Here is a 19,769-nt window from a genome sequence, read left to right as displayed (position 1 = left end):
AAAGGTGTGTAACGCATCACCGGAATGCGTTACAAGGCTTGTAACGCGTTCCTGTAATGCGTTACAGCCCGTCTGTTGATTTTAAATTTGATTTTCTAGGAGTTTCGTAACTCCGTTTTAGGCGTGCAATATACCGTTGGATTCGTTTTTCCGAGACGGATCTAATGGAGTGATCAATTTTAGTTTATATAAAAGTTTTGAACTGTTTATATTTCCATGAAGTGTTTTAAAGTTATTTTTTAACTGTTTTAACTGCTTTTAAATGCTTCATGTGATACATAGAGATGTATAATGCTTAGACTAATGTGCTAGATGATATAACATGCCTACCTTGATGTTTATTCATGTTGATATATGTGATATATGATTAGTTTATCATGCGATGATAGATTTAGGTGAACTTAAATAAACATAAGGTGTTTGTTAGACAACCTAGTATAGTGAAATTGTTTCATAACCTTAATAACAATATTATGAATACAATCATGAGATTCTTGTGTTTGTGAAACACGTAATTGAATATGAATTTTCGATATGAGAGAAAGGATGATTCTGTCAACAACAGATTTCTATCTGTAAGAAAGGGTTATTAAGTGACGCCTCTTGACAATGCTCCACCCGATCTGAGAATCATCTGATTATTGATTATTGATTTGAAATATTTAATTTGAAAGGAAGAATTTCTTTATAATATGATTACGATTGTAACGTAATATAATCCCTCTAAAATTAAATAATATCAAGTAGTTATTGGCCAATGACACAACGGGCTTGTGTCGGTCATAGCCTTCCAACATGGTAGAAAGTAGTTCTTATTTTTGAATCATTGTCGTTTCGTGCCACAGCCGAGGGCTTTGATTTCGAAATAAGAAATACTTGTCTATTACATAGAGATGTGTACATTGAATAAGAATCTAAAGGTCGTTACGTGCCATAGCCGTGGGCCTTTGGGGACTGATTCAATTGTACGGAATGTTGGGTTAGACTTGACTTAGAATATTGAGTTTGTCATGCCACAGCCATGACTCAATTATTCAAGAGGCTAAAGTTTGATTAGGGAATAACATTAGATGTAATTGACAAGAGTTGTCTGCCTATTGAACATTACATGGCATTTCGTGCCACAGCCGGGGTTGTGTAATGGAATGTAGGATCCCTATTCCCACTAGCATTATGAATGCTTAATTTTTCATGTAGGGGGTTGAATAAATTAGGAAAACTAGTGGGAGCCACTTATGAATAAAGACCCGATTCACATAGTGTTTTGATATGAAATCGAATATTTGCTAAGTGTTGTTATGTGTTTATCATTTACAGATTTACTTTGTACGTTATATCTTCTACACTATCACTCAGGAGCATACTGGATGCTCACAAATTGACTGGTCCTAATTATGCTGACTGGCTTCGAAACTTGAGAATTGTTCTCAGGATTGAGAAGCTGGAATACATGATTGACTCACATAAGCCTACTGAACCTGCTAGTGATGCACATAATGATGAACATGTTGTGTATTGTAGGTGGATAGATGATGCAAATGTTGCTCAATGCATCATGCTAGCTTCCATGAACATTGAGCTACAGAAGCAACATGAGCATATGGATGCTCACACTATCCTCATGCATCTACAAGAGTTGTATGATGTGGCGGGGAGGACAGCTCGATATGAGATATCGAAGGAGCTGTTCGGTTGTAGGATGTTTGAGGGATCATCTGTGAATGACCATGTACTTAAGATGATCAATTTGATTGAACGCCTTGGACAACTTGGTTTTACCATGGATGGGGAGCTGAGCCAAGACTTGGTCTTGCAATTGCTTCCGAGTTCGTTCTCGCAGTTTGTTGTGAACTTTCACATGAATAAGTTGGATGTCAGCCTGCCTGAACTCCACAACATGTTGAAGACTGCGGAATCAAATTTTCACCCTAAGAAGAGTTCTGTTCTTCTAATTGGTGAAGGTTCCAATCCTAAGTAAAGGAAGAGGAACTCTTCCAATAAGAAGAAAGTAGGTGAGAAAACGCCGATTCCACCAAAAGCTGAAGACCCCAAGAGCAAAGTTGTTTGCTTTCACTGTAACAAGGTGGGGCACTGGAAGAGTAACTGCAAGGTTTACCTTGCAGAATTGAAGAAGAAGAAGGGTAGTGAGACTACCGCTTCTGATTCAGGTATGTTCATGATAGAAGTGAATATGTCATTAAATCAAATTTCTACTTGGGTATTAGATACCGCCTGTGGTTCTCAAATCTGCAATTTGTTGCAGGGACCAAGGAGAAGTAGGACTCTTGAGGAAGAGGAGGTGATTCTACTGATGGGAATTAGAGCAAAAGTTGCTGCTGAAGATGTAGAATCATTTCATTTACATATGCCTACGGGCAAGACTATTGTTTGAAATAATTGTTATTTTGTTCCCTCGATTGTGAGGAATATTATTCCCATATTAGACTTGGCTGGATTTTCATTTATTATTAAGAATAATGAATGTTCTATTCTTAGAGATAATATTCTTTATGGACGTGGTACTTTAAATAATGGTCTGTATATATGTGACATAATTTACTTCAGATTGAACAAACTAATAAAAGAAAAGGGATGATGAAAATCTCACTTTATAGTGACACTGCAGTCTCCATATAGTAGACATAGAGAGAGGACTGCAAATTTGTTAGGAATAGTACACACAGATGTATGTGGACCAATGTCTACGCAAGCCATGGGTGGATTTTCATACTTCATTACTTTCATAGATGATAGATCTAGATTCGGATATGTGTTTAATGAAACACAAGTCTGAGGCCTTTGAAAAGTTCAAAGAATATAAGTATGAAGTGGAGAAACAAACCAAACATAGTATTATAACTCTTCGATCAGATCGAGGTGGTAAATACATTAATGGAGTGTTTCTAGATTATCTCAAAGTAAATGGTATAGTCTCCCAGTGGACTCCTCCAGATTGGTTTCTGAAAGGAGAAATCGAACTTTGTTAGACATAGTTCGGTCCATGATGAGCTATGCAAATCTTCCAGTATTCCTATGGGGTTATGCATTGGAAACCTCAGCATATTTACTGAATATGGTGCCTTCCAAAATCTGTTCCTCAAACTCCGTATGAGATATGGAAAGAAAGGAAACCGAGTCTTAAACACGCTAAGATTTGGGGATGTCCAGCTATGTCAAGTAAGTTGACCCAGATAAGCTGGAATATCGATCCGTAAAATGTAGTTTTGTGGGATATCCTAAAGAGACTTTAGGGTATTACTTTTGCACCGATCATCGGGTGTTTATCTCCAGACATGCTACCTTCTTGGAAAAGGAGTTTATCCTTGAAGGAAACAGTGGGAGCAAAATTGAACTTGATGAAGTTCAAGAAGCAAAAACTACTACAGATCGAGTGGAAACACCTGTTCTGACTAAACAACCTTTTGTGGAATAGCCCATTCATAGATCAGGGAGAGTGTCTCGCCAACCTGAGAGGTAATATGGCCTTGTCATTGAGAATGACAATGACTTGTCGATCATTGATGATGACGACTCTGTAACCTATAATGAGGCTATGAGTAGTGTTGACTCAGAGAAATGGCATAGTGCCATGAAATCCAAAATGGAATCTATGTATACGGTATACAAAAGATAGATTATAGCAGATGGCCAGGTGGAGACCTATAAGGCCAGGCTTGTGGCAAAATGATTCAAACAAAGGCAATGAATTGACTTTGATGAAACTTTTTACCTGTAGCCCAGTTAAAATCAGTTCGGATTTTGCTTGCGAATGCTGCTTACTACGACTATGAAATCTGACAGATGGCCAGATGGTTTTCTTTCCAAGGGAAATGAAAACCTAGTGTGTAAGCTGCTGCGAACCATATGTGGTTTAAAGCAGGCTTCTCAAAAGATGGAACATTCATTTTGATGAGACAATCAAAGAGTTTGATTTTATCAAAAACGAAGATGAACCATGGGTCTACAAAAGGGTTAGTGGGAGCGCGGTTACATTTCTTATATTGTATTGAAATAGAGTTGACACACATAACAACATAGCAGACCCACTCATAAAGCTACTTTATGAAAGTCACTTTGATCGTCATAAAGACAAGATGGGTATAAGATACCAGAGTGATTGGCTTTAGTACAAGTGGGAGATTGAAAGGAATATGTCCTAAGTCCAATCATGTATGAGGATTTAGGAATAACTTTTATGTAATCTGTTTTGATTTCATTGATATTAATAAAAGACTTGTTTTGTTTTTATTACGGGCTTTATCTATTTAAGTGTTTAAATAAGATATACCATAGTTTAGAGTAAAGCTTTTTATGGATTATGATGAGATCATAATAGTGAGACCTAAAAAGATGATAACTCTAAACTTAAATAGTTCCTGGTCATAGGATTACTAACTGGTAATTAATAATCCGCAAAGAACGGTACATACTATGCTTGCTTCATTATGAAGGATGTCTGTTCTCATAGACATTTTTGTGGTGACACTATAGCTAGTATGTAGGTGCTTATTATGGAATAAGTTCACTGAACATAAATCGCACAGCTGAACAACTGATGGAGTTCACTCACGTGTCAGCAGTTGTTCACATAGTGATAGTTGTACAAGTATCCTTAGACTTGAGTTCATCATAGTCATCTTGTGTACACTGAACTATGCTTTGGTTTAGTTCTTAGTCTCCAGGGACAATTATTAGGGCTCTTCTGGGTATAGGAATTTGTACACGAAGATAGTGTATGATCAATAAAGGATCTACCCCTTCCAGTGAAGGAAGCGAATGTTCAAGGCTGATCCACTTATGCTAGTTCAGGAATCTCTGACCAGAGTAAATGAAATTAGAAAGGAGTTTCTAATTTACATAGAACTACGCATAGTAAATGGTAAGCAAAGTGATTGAATTAGCTAGGCTTGACACGAGATCCATGCCTTGTATTTAATCGGGACATTGTAGGGTAGAAGGAGTTTATTGTACGGTAACTATTCACTGAATAGGTTCTTGGTATTCTAAGCAGTGAATTCATATTATCCGGATAGTCGCGATATGCTGAGAAGTATCCCTCACGATGTAGAATAAATGTGATTAATTAATTAATTATATTTAATAAATTAGAGAATTTATATAAATATTGATAAAATAGTTTTATTATTATTTATTTCTACTACCGGCTTAATATTGAACCTACAGGATCACACCATAAAAAGAGAATGATTTAATGGTGGAGGAATTAATTAATAATGGCTAATAATTATTTATTTATGAAATAAATAATTAATTGGCAAATTTAATAATTGATTAAATGAGATTTAATTGATTATAAATTAATTAAGAAAAGTTCTTAATATTATTAATTAAGGATTTAATTTTTGGAAATTAAATCAAGAGAGATAATTATTTCTAAAGTGTTTAGAAAAAAGATTAATAATTAAAAGGTGTTTTAATTAATACTGAGAATAATAAATGGGATAATAATAATATTATTTATGGAAAATTTCAGCTGAAAATTTTGCCTATAAATACACTATTATAGACCCTATTTTATTCTAACCCACATCGAACCCGAAAACCCAAAAAGTTTGGAAAACCTAATTCTCTACACCTCCTTCCTCCTCCTTAACATCGTTTTCTTGGTGGATACCGGTGGAGTGCTTCACACTTGAGGAGCAACTGCTAAGGATCTCTGATCGTTGTCTCCGAATTATTTTTAAAGGTTAGATTCGATCCCTTGAATTTTTATTCATGATTTATATGCTTTTATTTGGATTTTATGTGTGTAAAAGTGTTTTACCATGCCCCCGCTGCGTTTAAAATCCAACATTCTCAACAGGAGGGAATTGAGTATGATGAAACATTTGCACCAGTTGCTAGATTGGAAGCCATAAGGATATTTCTGGCTTATGCTGCTCACAAAAAGTTTAAAGTCTTTCAAATGGATGTAAAAAGTGCTTTTCTTAATGGAGAATTGGAAGAAGAAGTATATGTTGAACAACCTCCAGGTTTTGTAGATTCAAAATTTCCTAATCATGTCTATAGACTTGATAAAGCACTTTATGGCCTTAAGCTTTGTTTCTTCTGGAAAGTGGATTTAACAGAGGGACTATTGACAAAACTTTATTCTATCTCAACCATGAAAAGGACTTACTTTTGGTGCAGATATATGTTGATGATATCATTTTTGGTTATACAAATGATAGACTTTGTAAAAGGTTTGCCAAGCTAATGCAGTCAAGATATCAAATGAGTATGATGGGAGAACTTAGCAGAAGGAACTTTTATTTGTCAATCTAAGTACACCAGAAATTTGTTGAAGAAATTTGGAATGCAAGACTGTTCAAGTACATCCACTCATATGGCCACTGCAACAAAATTGGATAAGGATACTGGTACATCAGTAGATATTACTGATTACAGAGGTATGATTGGCTCATTACTCTATCTAACTGCAAGTAGACCTGATATCATGTATGCTACCTGTCTTTGTGCAAGATTTCAAGCAGATCCAAGAGAACCTCACTTAACAGCTGTGAAAAGAATTTTCAAGTACCTTAAGGGTACAGCTGATCTAAGATTGTGGTATCCTAGGGAATCAGACTTTAAGTTAATAGGTTACTCAGATACAGATTTTGCAGGGTTCAAAATTGACAGGAAAAGCATAAGTGGAAGCTACCAATTTCTTGGAGGCAGATTAGTTTCTTGGTTTAGCAAGAAACAAAAGTAAATTTCCACATCAACTGCAGAGGCAGAGTACATTGCTGCAGGAAGTTGTTGTGCACAAATTCTTTGGATGAAGAATCAGTTACTGGATTATGGGTTAACATATTCTAAAATACCCATTTACTGTGATAATCAAAGTGCTATTGCTATGACAAGTAATCCAGTTCAGCACTCAATGACAAAGCACATCAGTATTAGGTACCATTTCATAAGGGAGCATGTGATGGAAGGTACAGTGGAATTGTATTTTGTTCCAACAGATCAACAACTAGCAGATATCTTCACAAAACCACTATGTGAAACTACTTTTACAAGATTGGTAAATGAACTTGGAATGGTTTAAGGTTCTTTCTCTAAATCTGTTTAGTTTATGTTATGATACATCAGACTTTATGATCAGTATTTAGAGATATTACTATCTTTATGTAATTTGTGCTTAAATTAAAATTTACCTAAGTGTTGATTGTTGTCTGATGTGAATTTCTAAACTCTGATAGTGATATGAATGTTTCTGTGACTATTCAATCCAATGAGGATAACTATGCTAGATGCTGACCTAATAGTCTCTAATATACTAAAAATCCCATGTTTGAAGTAATTGTTTATGTGGAAATCTTTTAACACAAGCAAATTCTGATATTGAGCTTGGTTAGGTTTACTTTGTGTATCTTATTACTAAGTCAAAAACTAGAATAGTGCTTCTTATCTATTAAGTTCTGATGTTGGTAAATCTTATGGATGTACTAAGTGCTGATAAGCCTCACTTATCAAAAGAAAAAGTAAAGAAAAGAAATAATATCTGGTACTCCTTTGAGATCTAGAGAAAAATGTATGTGGAAGGGAAGACCCAAGTGCATTGTTGGTATTAAGTAATATGTATTAGAAAAGCAAAATAAAATTTTCTTGGTGACTTTTCACATTCTCTGATTACTGGAGAAATACTCTAATAATAACATAAATTCTGATAAGCAGTTGTGACTCACTTACACTGAGGAGCTCCTGTGAAAAAGAATATCAAAAGATGCATAAAATGAGCATAAAACAGTTGAGGTGGACTCATGCATGAACTCATTATATAGTAGACTTCAGACTACTGACAGATTTTGAGCAAAGTTCTTATTTATGCCTTATTTCTAAGATGTACTAAAGTGAATCAGACTTTACTCTTTGTCTGATATTTAGCTTAAAGCACACACTTACACTCCATATGAATGATGAAAATTACTGTGGTGATCAACGTTATTTTAGATGAACAGTTTAAGTGTCAGTTGCATAAATTCTGAGGACAAGTTCTGATGGAAGTTCTGATGACTAAGTTCTGAGGACACCATATCAGTATTTGTGTGAAGAATTACAGAAATAAACATTCACTTTTTGAGTACAGAAGCCATATTCTGATGACCTTTAAATTCTGATAATAGTCAAGTTCTGATGCTTACATGGCAGTATTTATTTCCTTGATTTATTTTTATGTCACACCCCCAACTTAATCAGCAAAATAAATATAGCTATTACATCATTTTAATGAAGAATACATAACCAAATCCAAGATCTTACAGTTTAGGGTTTGGAACAGCCCAACACTACCAACTATTACATCTGAATACAAATACCGAGTCCTCACACAACTATTAATACTTATTCTACCTGAGCTCGAACATAAGCATCAGCATCACAGGTCTTACGGGCAGTCTGCTTGAATCTAACCATAGCTGCTAGCTGTAATATCAGGGTAAAGCAAGAAGTGAGCCGAATGCTCAACAAGTGCTAACAACACAACACAAAACATAAATCGAGATATACTTTTAAGAATGCCAATGGAAAGACATAACTAATGATAACGAGAGATAAAACTATGTGAGATGGCATCATTTTGCTTGTATCAAAACAATTTTAAAAAAAAACATGTCTTAATCAAAATCATTTTATGACGCTACGTATTACAGCCGGTGATCAGCCGCGAAGTAATCCCGAACCTCGCTGGGTTCTAAAACATTAACGGGAATCCCTAGGCAACTTTTAAGCCTAATATAAGTGTGGAAAGGACTCGCGTCTCAGTCCAGATCCACTATTCAAATAAAACATTTATCCCCCTTTGGGACTAAAAAACCCACATTTTATTTATTTCAAAAACTGATGCCGAATTATGACAAAATCTCTTTTTACAGTAAACAACTTTATCAAATGATTATAGATCAACTCGAAACACGGGAAATTGGTGCTAACTCTCAGAGCCATGAATCACAAAACTAAACTCTGTGAGGGTAACTGAATGGTTTTCATGTATCAAAGTTTAGATCAGGGAATTTAGTGAGGCTATTGGATATCATGAAAGGAAGTGCCAAATTGGGCTTAAAACAATGGTTTCTCATCAAGGTTCAAGTGCTGGATCATCAAGGATGTAAGCTTCATGAATACTAAGGGTGTTAAGGTATGAAGAAATGATTTTTAGCTCAGGATATATCAGAATTGACAAGCTTTAGGATAAGAAAGAGGGGTATCAATCAATTAGGAATCATGTTGGTAAGTTTCTGACTATCAGAGTTCAAGGTAAGGTTCTATAGGGGTTCAAGTATCAGGATGAGATATCAATACTTAGGAATCATCATCATGTTAATCAAGAGGATCAATCAAGTAATATAACAACTCTTTATTTTATCATGGCATTTAACTATCATGAAAAGACTTTTGAACTACTTGCAATACATACTTGAGGGTTCATGGCATCTCTATGTAATTCAAAGATAAGCCAGAGATACGCTTGATTTAAACATATCAAAATGACTCAGGATAATTGCATCGATAAATATGAACTGTTTATAGTAAATATGAAGGAATCACTTGCCTTGAGATAGGCTGGTCTGGTCTGACTGGTAGGAGCAACTGGAGCTTCACTCGACTTTTATGACAAGTTTCCCTCGTCTCGAGATCCTACATAAATAATAATAATCCTCATTATAATATATTCTTACCATCTCAACCTATTTACAACCCAAAATTAAACACGGATGGCACTTAGGCCTATATGCACTTAATTTATATCCACCTTTATATTTCAATTGTACACACGTAGCCACATAATCACATATCGTATATTAATACCAAATAACACCATAATGCAACACTAGGCTTGGATGATCTCGACTCACAACTTAAGTCACTTGGTCGCTAAACTAGACAAGATCTTCACATTTTGGCTTCCTAAGTCGATGTGCCTTTCCTAAATTATCCAAAACCTATTGACCCTCACTTGTGCCTTTTGCTCTACTGACCTTATACTATCTAACAACTATGGTGGTCGACCTAATACTCACTTCTAAGTGTTCTAAAACTATGTGATAAGTGAAAGTGCTCACTGGTACAAATTTCAGAATGACAACTATGATTTCTTGAGTACATTAGACACTCTTAAACCACAGGCTTTCCTTCAAAACTTTTACACAAGACTCTCCTGACCTAAGGGCATCTCACAAACTTGATGTGGCTCAAGGGCCTGGCTTGGGCCTTCTTGGGCCTAAGCTAAAAGTCCAAGCTTCCCCTGTTTTTCTGGGCAGAAAATGCCCTGACTTGAGTTAACTTGCGACACATGGTTCTGACTCATATCCTATGAACTATGGTTGAAAAAACTTCTTTGACACTCCCTCTAACTAAGGCCCAATTGGGCCTAATGAGGGTCTGCCCATGACATGGTCAAATCTCCCTATTTCTAAGTTGCAACAAAACTGTCCCCTGCTGGACAGATTTTGTTATTCTACTTGTGCCCCTAACCAAATGACATGCAAACCTCCAACCAACTCCTAAAACCTTTTATATACTCCCAATACTAACTTCTGGTAGCTTGGGCCTCAAAGTGCACACCAATGACATGGTCAAAACTCACTCTAAACCTCAGGGTGCTATACTGATTTTTCTGCAGAAACTATAACTCTCATTTTCCAAGGTTTTGACTTGACAAACCCAACTAACAACAACTAAATACTTAAACCAAGACTTATAAATGGTATTCTACTGAACTAACTCCCTTATTCTCAAAATAACCTTGGTGAGATCATCCTTACCTAAGGTACAATTATGGCAAAACAAAAGAGACTACACTTCACAAATCACAAATCTTCATGCTTTTGAAACAACAAGATATATATTTTTTATAAAAGATAACCACGAATTATTACAATGCAACAAGAAGTATAAATCAATATTAACACATTATTCCTACTGAAATTAAGGCTCACTAACAAAATCTTTCCAAATGATCAAAATCTTACAACATTCTAAGAGAAATCCACATGCATGCATGCCTTCGGGGTTTTCAAACCAAAACAACACATTTTCTACATATGTTCTATCATAAAATTGACATGCAAGCCTAGCATAAGATATACCTAGATGATCACTTAGCATGAAAAGAGTTTTATCAAATTTTCACCAAAAAAAATTCAAGTCATTATCACATAAACATGCAAAAATTGATTTAAGTAACAAGAATAGTCTTAAGGACCATCCATTTGGCTCTCATATGGTCATGGCCGAATGAAATGGATGGGAATGGCCATTTAATCATCAAGAGTTTCCCTCTCAAGATTTGGCACTTCTCCATTCCTTGTAGTCCTCTCAAAAACAACCCTAAACTCACAAGAATCAAGGTTGTATTTTGAGTTTCACTAAAACCTTTACATGCAACCTTTAAACTTAAACTTTTCACTCATCACTCTTTGAATTATGTATGATCAAGATATAGGAAGTAACATTTACTTGATTGCAAAGTGGGAGCTTGAATGAAGAATGAAGAAAAGGGAGGGGGGTATGGCTTCGGCCAAAAAGCCGAGAGGAGAGGGGAGAGCCGAGAGGAGGGGGAGGAAAGGAGGAGTGTGGAAATGGTGGGGTGAATGTGGAGTAATAATCATGTTAGTTTGGTTTTTATTTGGCCAAAAGTGAGTGGATTTGAGATTTTACAAGAGTAACCTTCCAATATAGTTAGGTAGATTTGCATGCAAGGGTAAAGTGGTAATTTGGTTAGAGAAATAAGAGTTAGTGGGGTTGGAATTGTCCTCTTTGTCCTTGAAAAGAATGAGAGGGTGGTTTGCATGCAAGGGCTTTCTTGTAATTTACTAAATATGACAACTAGAATTTATAATGATTTATTTTTATAAAATAAAATACAAGTTCAAAAATTAAAAAATTTATACCATAAAATAACTTGGATTTTTAGAGACATTATAAAATCATTTTCAAAATTTGTGAACAAAATACCTTTTAAAAGAAAATTTTTCCAAGGCTTAGAATATTCCTTATAAATAAAAAATAAAGAAATTAAATAAACTCTTGCTTTGAAAAATCACGTACTACACAAAGCAAATTTATAATGCAGAAATTTTCACTCACACTAGCGTACAATCATTGAATATATTTTCATTTGACTTTAATATTATACCAAATCCATAAATAATATTACACGAAAATACCGGTTGTAACATCCTCTCCCCCTTAAGGGATTCTGTCCCCAGAATCTAAGAGAAAAGATGAGGATGCCGGGAACGCATATCAGACTCTAACTCCCAAGTCGACTCTTCGACCTTAGGGTTCCTCCAAAGTACTTTTACTAACTTTACTGACTTATTTCTAAGACTCTTTACTTGCTAGTCGAGTATTTTAACCGGTTGCTCAACAAATGACAGGTCTGTCTGAATTTCTACAGGTTCATATTCTATCACATGGCTAGCGTCAGGATTGTACTTCTTAAGCAACGACACATGGAATACATTATGCACATGCTGATACTGAGGTGGTAAGGCCAACTCATAGGCCACCTTTCCCACTTGACTCAAAATCTCAAAAGGACCTATGTATCTAGGTGCTAACTTCCCTTTCTTGCCAAATCTTATCAACCCTTTTCTAGGTGACACCTTCAGCAACACAGCTTCACCAATTTGGAATTGAACGTCCTTACGCGCTGGATCCGCATACTTCCTCTATCTATCTTGAGCAGCAAGCAACCTTTTCTGAATTAACTTGACCGAGTCATGCAACTGTTGTACCAATTCCGAGCCGGGAATTCTTCCTTCTCCCACTTCATCCCAACTTGTTGGTGATCTACATTTTTGCCCGTACAAAGCTTCTTATGGCGGCATGCCGATACTGGAATGATAGTTGTTGTTGTAAGAGAATTCAATCAACGGCAAATGGTCGTCCCAACTTCCTGCAAAATCGATTGCACAACTGCGCAACATGTCTTCAATCGTTTGAATTGTCCTTTCACTCTGGCCATCAGTCTGCTAGTGGTACGCCGTGCTCATATTCAACTTTGTGTCAAGACATTCCTGAAATTGCTTCCAGAATCTCGAGTTAAATCGGGGATCTCTGTCTGAAACTATTGATACAGGTACTCCATGCCTTAGTACGATTTCGCGCACATACAGATGAACCAACTTGTCCAGTGACGACTTTTCATTTATTGGAAGGAAATGCGCCGACTTCGTAAGACGATCAATTATAACCCATATTGCGTCATGTCCGGATTTCGTTCGCGGTAGTCCCACTATAAAGTCCATAGCGATATTTTCCCATTTCCATTCTGGAACCTTCAGGGGCTGAATTAATCCGCTTGGTCGTTGATGTTCAGCCTTTACTCTCTGACAAGTATAGCACTTCGCAACCCATTCTGCCACGTCTCGCTTCATATTTGGCCACCAAAAGTGTAATAACCCCAATTTTTGGAAATTTTTGAAACCCTTATGAATAGTGATTTTGCAGATTATGCTGAATAAGAAAACTTTTCATGCCACACTATGTAGGGGTTCTGTTATGGATATTCTGAGATTTTATTAGTACTCTATATGGTATATAAGTGTATGTAAAGATCGTCAGAATCAAAATTTGAACCTTTTGATTTTTCCCGAAAAATCCACCAGATATCAAAAGAATTGAGTATAAGGTAATAGGATAAAAAGGATTTAAATTCAAGGATTTTATTAGAGGATCATAAAAAGGAATATAATGTATTGAGAAAGGTTAAGGGAACCTAAGTAATAAGATCCCGGGTATGATCCCTCAAACGATAAACGAAAACGAAAGTTAAGCGAACCGTATAACAGATCAGCAGTTATTAGGCAAACAATTAGGAAGTTAATCAAAGAGGTTAGGGATGATGAGGTCATCCAACCAATAAGAAGAGGGTAAGTAAGGGATGATGACATCATAAGCATGATATAAGCATGACATAAGAGGGAGGAGATGTGGTTGATTTAAAACCACACAAAGTCAAGGTTAGAAAGGTAATTACCCATAAACAAAACAAAAACAAGCAAGGCAAGCAAAACAAATCACAAACACACCAAGCAAGCAAAAAATTCATTTCCTTTCTTTTTCTTCATGAAGCTCTCGGCTTCTTTCTTAGAAAAATGAAGATCCAAGCTCCACCACTTACTATTTGGCAAGGTATTTATCTAAGTTTCCCCATGGATAGTTACATACTTCCTATAAGTTTAAGCTTCTAATTCCAAGCCAATTTTTTTTTATAAATCAAGGAAGAAGATGGTGAATAGTACTTTCTTGAAATGAATTTTTGTGTTCTTGATTTCTTTGAAAGAACAAGCTTGTAGGAGGTTAGATTAAGGCTTCCATGGGCATTTCAAGGATCTTTCATGGATTAAAAGCTTCAAGGAAGGTATAACTCTTCATGATCTTAGTCTTAAGATTTGTTGTTTAGATTTCCTAATGTTTAGATGATGGGTTAGTGTAATGGATGTGTAATCATGTTTAAAGCTTGTTATGAGTAGTTTAGTTGGTGAGAGGCATGATTATTGTGTGTTTAGAGATTGGTTGATTTTGTGATATTTTTGGAGTTGGAAATCTTGGTTATTAGTCAATGAACTTAAGTAAACTCTTAGTTCATAATTGAGAAATAAGTATGAATTGGTAATATTGATTTGTTGGGGGCTGTTGTAGTATGGTATGGATGGAGTTTTGATTGGGTTGTGAATTGGGATTGATTGGTGGTTGAATTGGTTGGTAAAATTTTGGGAAATCGCGTAAACTTAGCCGTCGTAATGTCTGATTTACTTTAGACTGCTTTTGTTCATAACATCAGAACCCTTGAACTCACTGCTAAGTTTTGACCATTGCCATGATTATATAGTTCATGTTACGAGCTTCGTTTTGATATGTAGTTCGTTTGATTCCGATGTACGGTTTAGGAGAAACGACCGTTTTAAGTAACGGCGTTTCGCGACTGAACCATTACCCCTCGCCTTACTTTGAAACCTTGGTTAAGGACCTTAAATGACTAATTGAGGTAATAAACAATTATGTAAAGTGGATTAGGCAGTTGGTAAGGTACTCGCAAAGGAATCGCCTTAAAACTCGTAATGGTTAAATTATTAAAAATGGTGGAGCCGAGGGTACTCGAGTGACTTAAGAGAATCAGTAAGCGCAAAACAAGCGTTAGAGTCTAAGTTGGTTAAAGTATAGATTTACAAGTGACTTTGGTTTAATTCCAACTAACTTGTTGTTTATAGGTTACCAGACTCGTCCCGAGCCATTTGTAACCCCCAGTCGCTCAGGCAAGTTTTCTACCCGTATAACTGTTGTTGTGATGTATACGTGTATATGCTTGATCTTGCGATAAATGCATATTTGTTATTAGCAAATTCTTGCGATATATTGTAGCATGTGATATGGTATATATGCATGCCTGTTTCATATTCTTGATTTATATATCTGTTGGTTCAAATGCTTATAGTTGCATAATACCTATGCTAGAGATAAGCGGTATTTGAGGTTACCCTTAGTATAGGGGATCAAAAGGTGAACATATTTCTAAACCGGGAGTCGATGTTCCCGAGTATAATATATATTTTTATATATATATGGTTATAGTTTTCAAAACTATTAATCGAATAAGGTTTATTCGATAACTTTAACTTTATTTAATTAATTGAATATTATTTCGAATATTCATCCGAGGACTTATGACTCCTTTTATTGTATTAATTGAATATTATTTCGAATATTCATCCGAGGACTTATGACTCCTTTTATTGTATTAATTGAATATTATTTTGAATATTCATTCGAGGGCTTATGACTCAGTTTATATTATTTAATGATTATTAATTGGATATTCATTTGAGGATGTATGACTCCTTTATTTTATTTAATGAATATTGTTTATAATATTCATTCGAGGTATTATGACTCCGCTTACTATTTATTAATATTCTTTATTTTATTAAAGAATAATGTTCGATAATCAAACTTACTTTTGATATTCAAATAAAGATATTACTTTCGTATAAGGATATCTTTGATTATATTCTTTTCATTTCAAGTATAAGTTTTCCAACTTCTTCCTCAATTATTCTTTATGGGAATATTATTTAAATAATAATATTCAGATTTTTTCTAAATATATTGGGACTGATTTATTTTATTAAATCAGCATTACTCCAAACACTCTTTAAAGTGTTTTCGAGTCTTCAAAATGATTTTTAAAAGTCAGAGCGGATCCCAAAACTCATTTTTTTATATTGAAGATCTTCCTTTTAAAGGGGATTTAAATACTCGCTCAAAAACCTGAGGGATCCGGCTCTATGGTGTATTTTATATTCGCAACAAGGTTGCAGTTTTGGAAAATGAATTGATTACTTACCCAACGTTCGGGAAGTAAGTCCATCTATCGAGTCGGCATAAGCAACATGGGCTCAGTAGGCGTCCATGATAGTGTAAGTGGCTCTGTGGGAGTCCATCAAATTCATAAGTGGCTGAGTGGTAGTCCAGCATAAGGTCCTATTGCGACCAGGGTGATGACCAGTGGGGAATTCGTCCATCTACTAGTAGAAAAGGTTACTTATTGGTATCTTTGCCTGATCAGCAAGATATCGGGTTTATGCCAAAATTCTTTCCTTTCCAAATTTATTGAATATTGCAACTCTGTTCATACTTTACATGACAGAGGTTTTCAGGAAATGTATGGGAGATATATATGAATATATTTATATATCGGGACTTAATGAAGCATCTCGTAACTTCATTATTTACAATGATATTTCAAAGATTGAATCTATTCAAGTCTTATCTTGTAGTCTCATCTGGGTGATGAACTTTTGAAACTAATTATAACTTAAACAGTGGTAGTTCAAGTAGTATTTGGAAAAGATATAAGTATATTGGAGTATCTTGTAACTTCATCTTTTAAACTTATATCTAGTAAATGATTATCTTATGCATGACAAAGATTTTCAGAAAAACGTTGAGACAAGGCTAGATATATGAGATCACCTTGCAACGATATTTTTTTTATATAGTTATAAACTGGAACTCTGTGTATATTATGCATGGAAGAGGACTTCCAAGAATTTGAAAAGTATATATGTATATATACTGAATATTTTGCGACTTCATCGCATTAAGATATCAAACTTGGTTCATTTCTTTTGACCAAGATTTTCATGAGTACTATGAGAAGGCTCATATATTGTTAATCATTATACATATTATTTTGGTGGGCTTGTTGCTCACCCTTGCTTTCTTCTTTCATCACACAACATCAGATAGACAAGATGAACAGGACCAAGCTCCCGATTCGCGAGCGGATAGGAAACGTTCCGCAGTTTTCTATAGGCGTTGATGTCGCTGTAGTTGAGGTAGGAACTACCAATAGGCTAGGCTTTCAACTTTTGATGTACCAGATTATGTATATTTATGAATTGTAATAATGGCAAAGAAATGTAAATTTATTGAGAAACCTTTTTAAGGTGTATTCACATATAATTGTGGAATAAAACGACTTGTGATTATTTTTGGATATTCATCTCTGAGACTATAACTTGTGGTGTGTGTGTTTATTGTGGGGTCACAGTATAGAGTAGTTGATTATTTATTAAGATTTGGTGTTATTAAGGGAAATGGAACTCGTGACAACCCGGATCCCCGACCCCGGATTTGGGGGTGTTACAGAAGTGGTATCAGAGCTAAGCGTTATAAACCTCAGAGATGATGTGACGTTAAGATAATAAGTTCACTAAGATAATAAGAACTCTTGCGAAGTTCATAGCCGGGCTACCTAACGTAGTACTGACAGTTAAAACCCTTATGGGAACCCTTATAAATATCGTGATAGAAGCGTAGTTCGTTATCGTATATGGTAGCCGGACTCCGAACCCTGAGGTTGAGGAGCAACAACGCGATGATGTTTTATTACTTATTGGAGATCAGATTATGGATCCGATAGAGCGTCCTAACGCGGGATCGGATGATGTTCATATTGAGGATGTAGCGGTTGAGGATGTTGTCCTAGAAGGGATAGTTGCTGAGGAGGATCCCATGGAGGATCCTGACAAGAATGAATAAAGGACCACTGATGAATTAATGACCATGGTTAGGTCGACTACCAGAGGTAGGATTGGTCGATCACTACCAGAGGTTCGTTCAAGTTTGTAAAGATAGTAGCCCCTTTAACGTGGCTTACTCGTAAGACTGAGAAGTTCGAATAGACAGAGAAATGCGAGAACAGCTTTTAAGAACTGAAGCAAAGGTTGGTGACGGCCCCTATGTTGGCATTGCCGGATGGAAAAAGGAGATTTTGTGATTTGTATTGACGCTTCGCATAAGGAATTAGGGTGCTCTTATACAGCACAACAAGGTAATCGCGTACGCGTCAAGATAATTAAGGGAATATAAAATTCGATATCCCCACCCATGAGCTTGGGCTCGTGGCAATAGTTTTGCCCTAAATATTGGAGGCACTACTTGTATGGAGAGAAGTGCGAGATTTACACAAGCCATAAGTGCTCTAGTGCATTTTCCCATAGAAAGAGCTCAACATACACCAGAGGAGGCGGTTAGAGCTAATCAAGAATTATGAGTGGGAGATTCTTTATCATCCGGGGAAAGCCAATGTGGTGGATGATACCCTTATTAAAAAGGAGAGACTCAAGATAATAATGTCTTTGGGAGAGTTTATAAGAGATTTTGAGAAAATGGAAATAGAAGTGAAGGTAACCGGAGCCGGTACCAAAAAGATGTTTGAGATTGCAATACAGCCCGAATTATCGGAAAAGAACATATTGTGCCAGAAAAAGTGATGAATGAAGGCAGAGAGCCAACAATTAGATAAAAGATTAATGCCGAGAAGGATGATAAGGGAATAATGAGGTATTCCTACAGAATTTGGGTTCCAAGTGTTCATGAGCCTAAAGATGAAATCTTAGATGAAAGCTAGTTTGAGGAATAAGATTTAGAGCAAACCCTGAACGTGATAGTCAGGGAGGTCGCCATCAAGATAGAAGGAACCCATAACATAATGGAGTGGAAAATGAGGATTTTAACGTATAAGATAACCCCAAGTATGGGAGAAGGATGAAACATTTCATACTAAGGAAACAGAAAGTCGAGTAAGGGAAGGAGACCCGAGACGGTACTCCTATACGGCAATTCATGGACCTGTCTAAAAAGAACTTAGACTATTATCCCCAACCACCACCTTGAGGAAACAATGCGGTAGGAAATTATTTCATGACCTTTAAGTCGCTAAGCTCTCAGAGTTCCAAGGAACAAGTTGACCCAGTCGAGGCAAGAGCCTGGCTAAAGGAAATATAGGAATCATTTGAGATTCTAAATGATTGACGAATCATAAAGGACTGTTTTTGGTCACTTACCCTCCTAAGAGAGAGGCCACCCGCTGGTAAAAGGCCAAGGAAGGCACGAAGCCAGAGGTTATAATAAACTGATTAAAGTTCAGTCAGTTGTTTTCGGGAAAGTACTTCCCAAGGTTATGGAGGTAGTGTAAAAGCTTTAGAGCCAGAACAAAGGCGGACGAGTATGATGAATTATGAATCTAAGTTGTAAAAGTTGTCAAGATTCGTTCTGAGGACACGAATCCAGAATGACGGGATATTTGAAATCAATGCTTATGTTGTGTTGGTTCATGAAATAATGATAAGAGAAAGGGAAATAAAAAGAAACTGAAGTGGAAAGGAATATAAAGGCAATAGAGTTTGAGGAATGATAAGGGAGTTGGGTATGAGGAAACCCTAAAGACTCATAGCAATAGAAATAGAAAA

This window comes from Apium graveolens, chromosome 11 (assembly GCF_009905375.1).
Source record: "Apium graveolens cultivar Ventura chromosome 11, ASM990537v1, whole genome shotgun sequence".
In the NCBI taxonomy this organism is placed as follows: Eukaryota; Viridiplantae; Streptophyta; class Magnoliopsida; order Apiales; family Apiaceae; genus Apium; species Apium graveolens.
The sequence above is the reverse complement of the archived record's forward strand: the minus strand, read 5'-3'. Positions refer to the sequence as shown.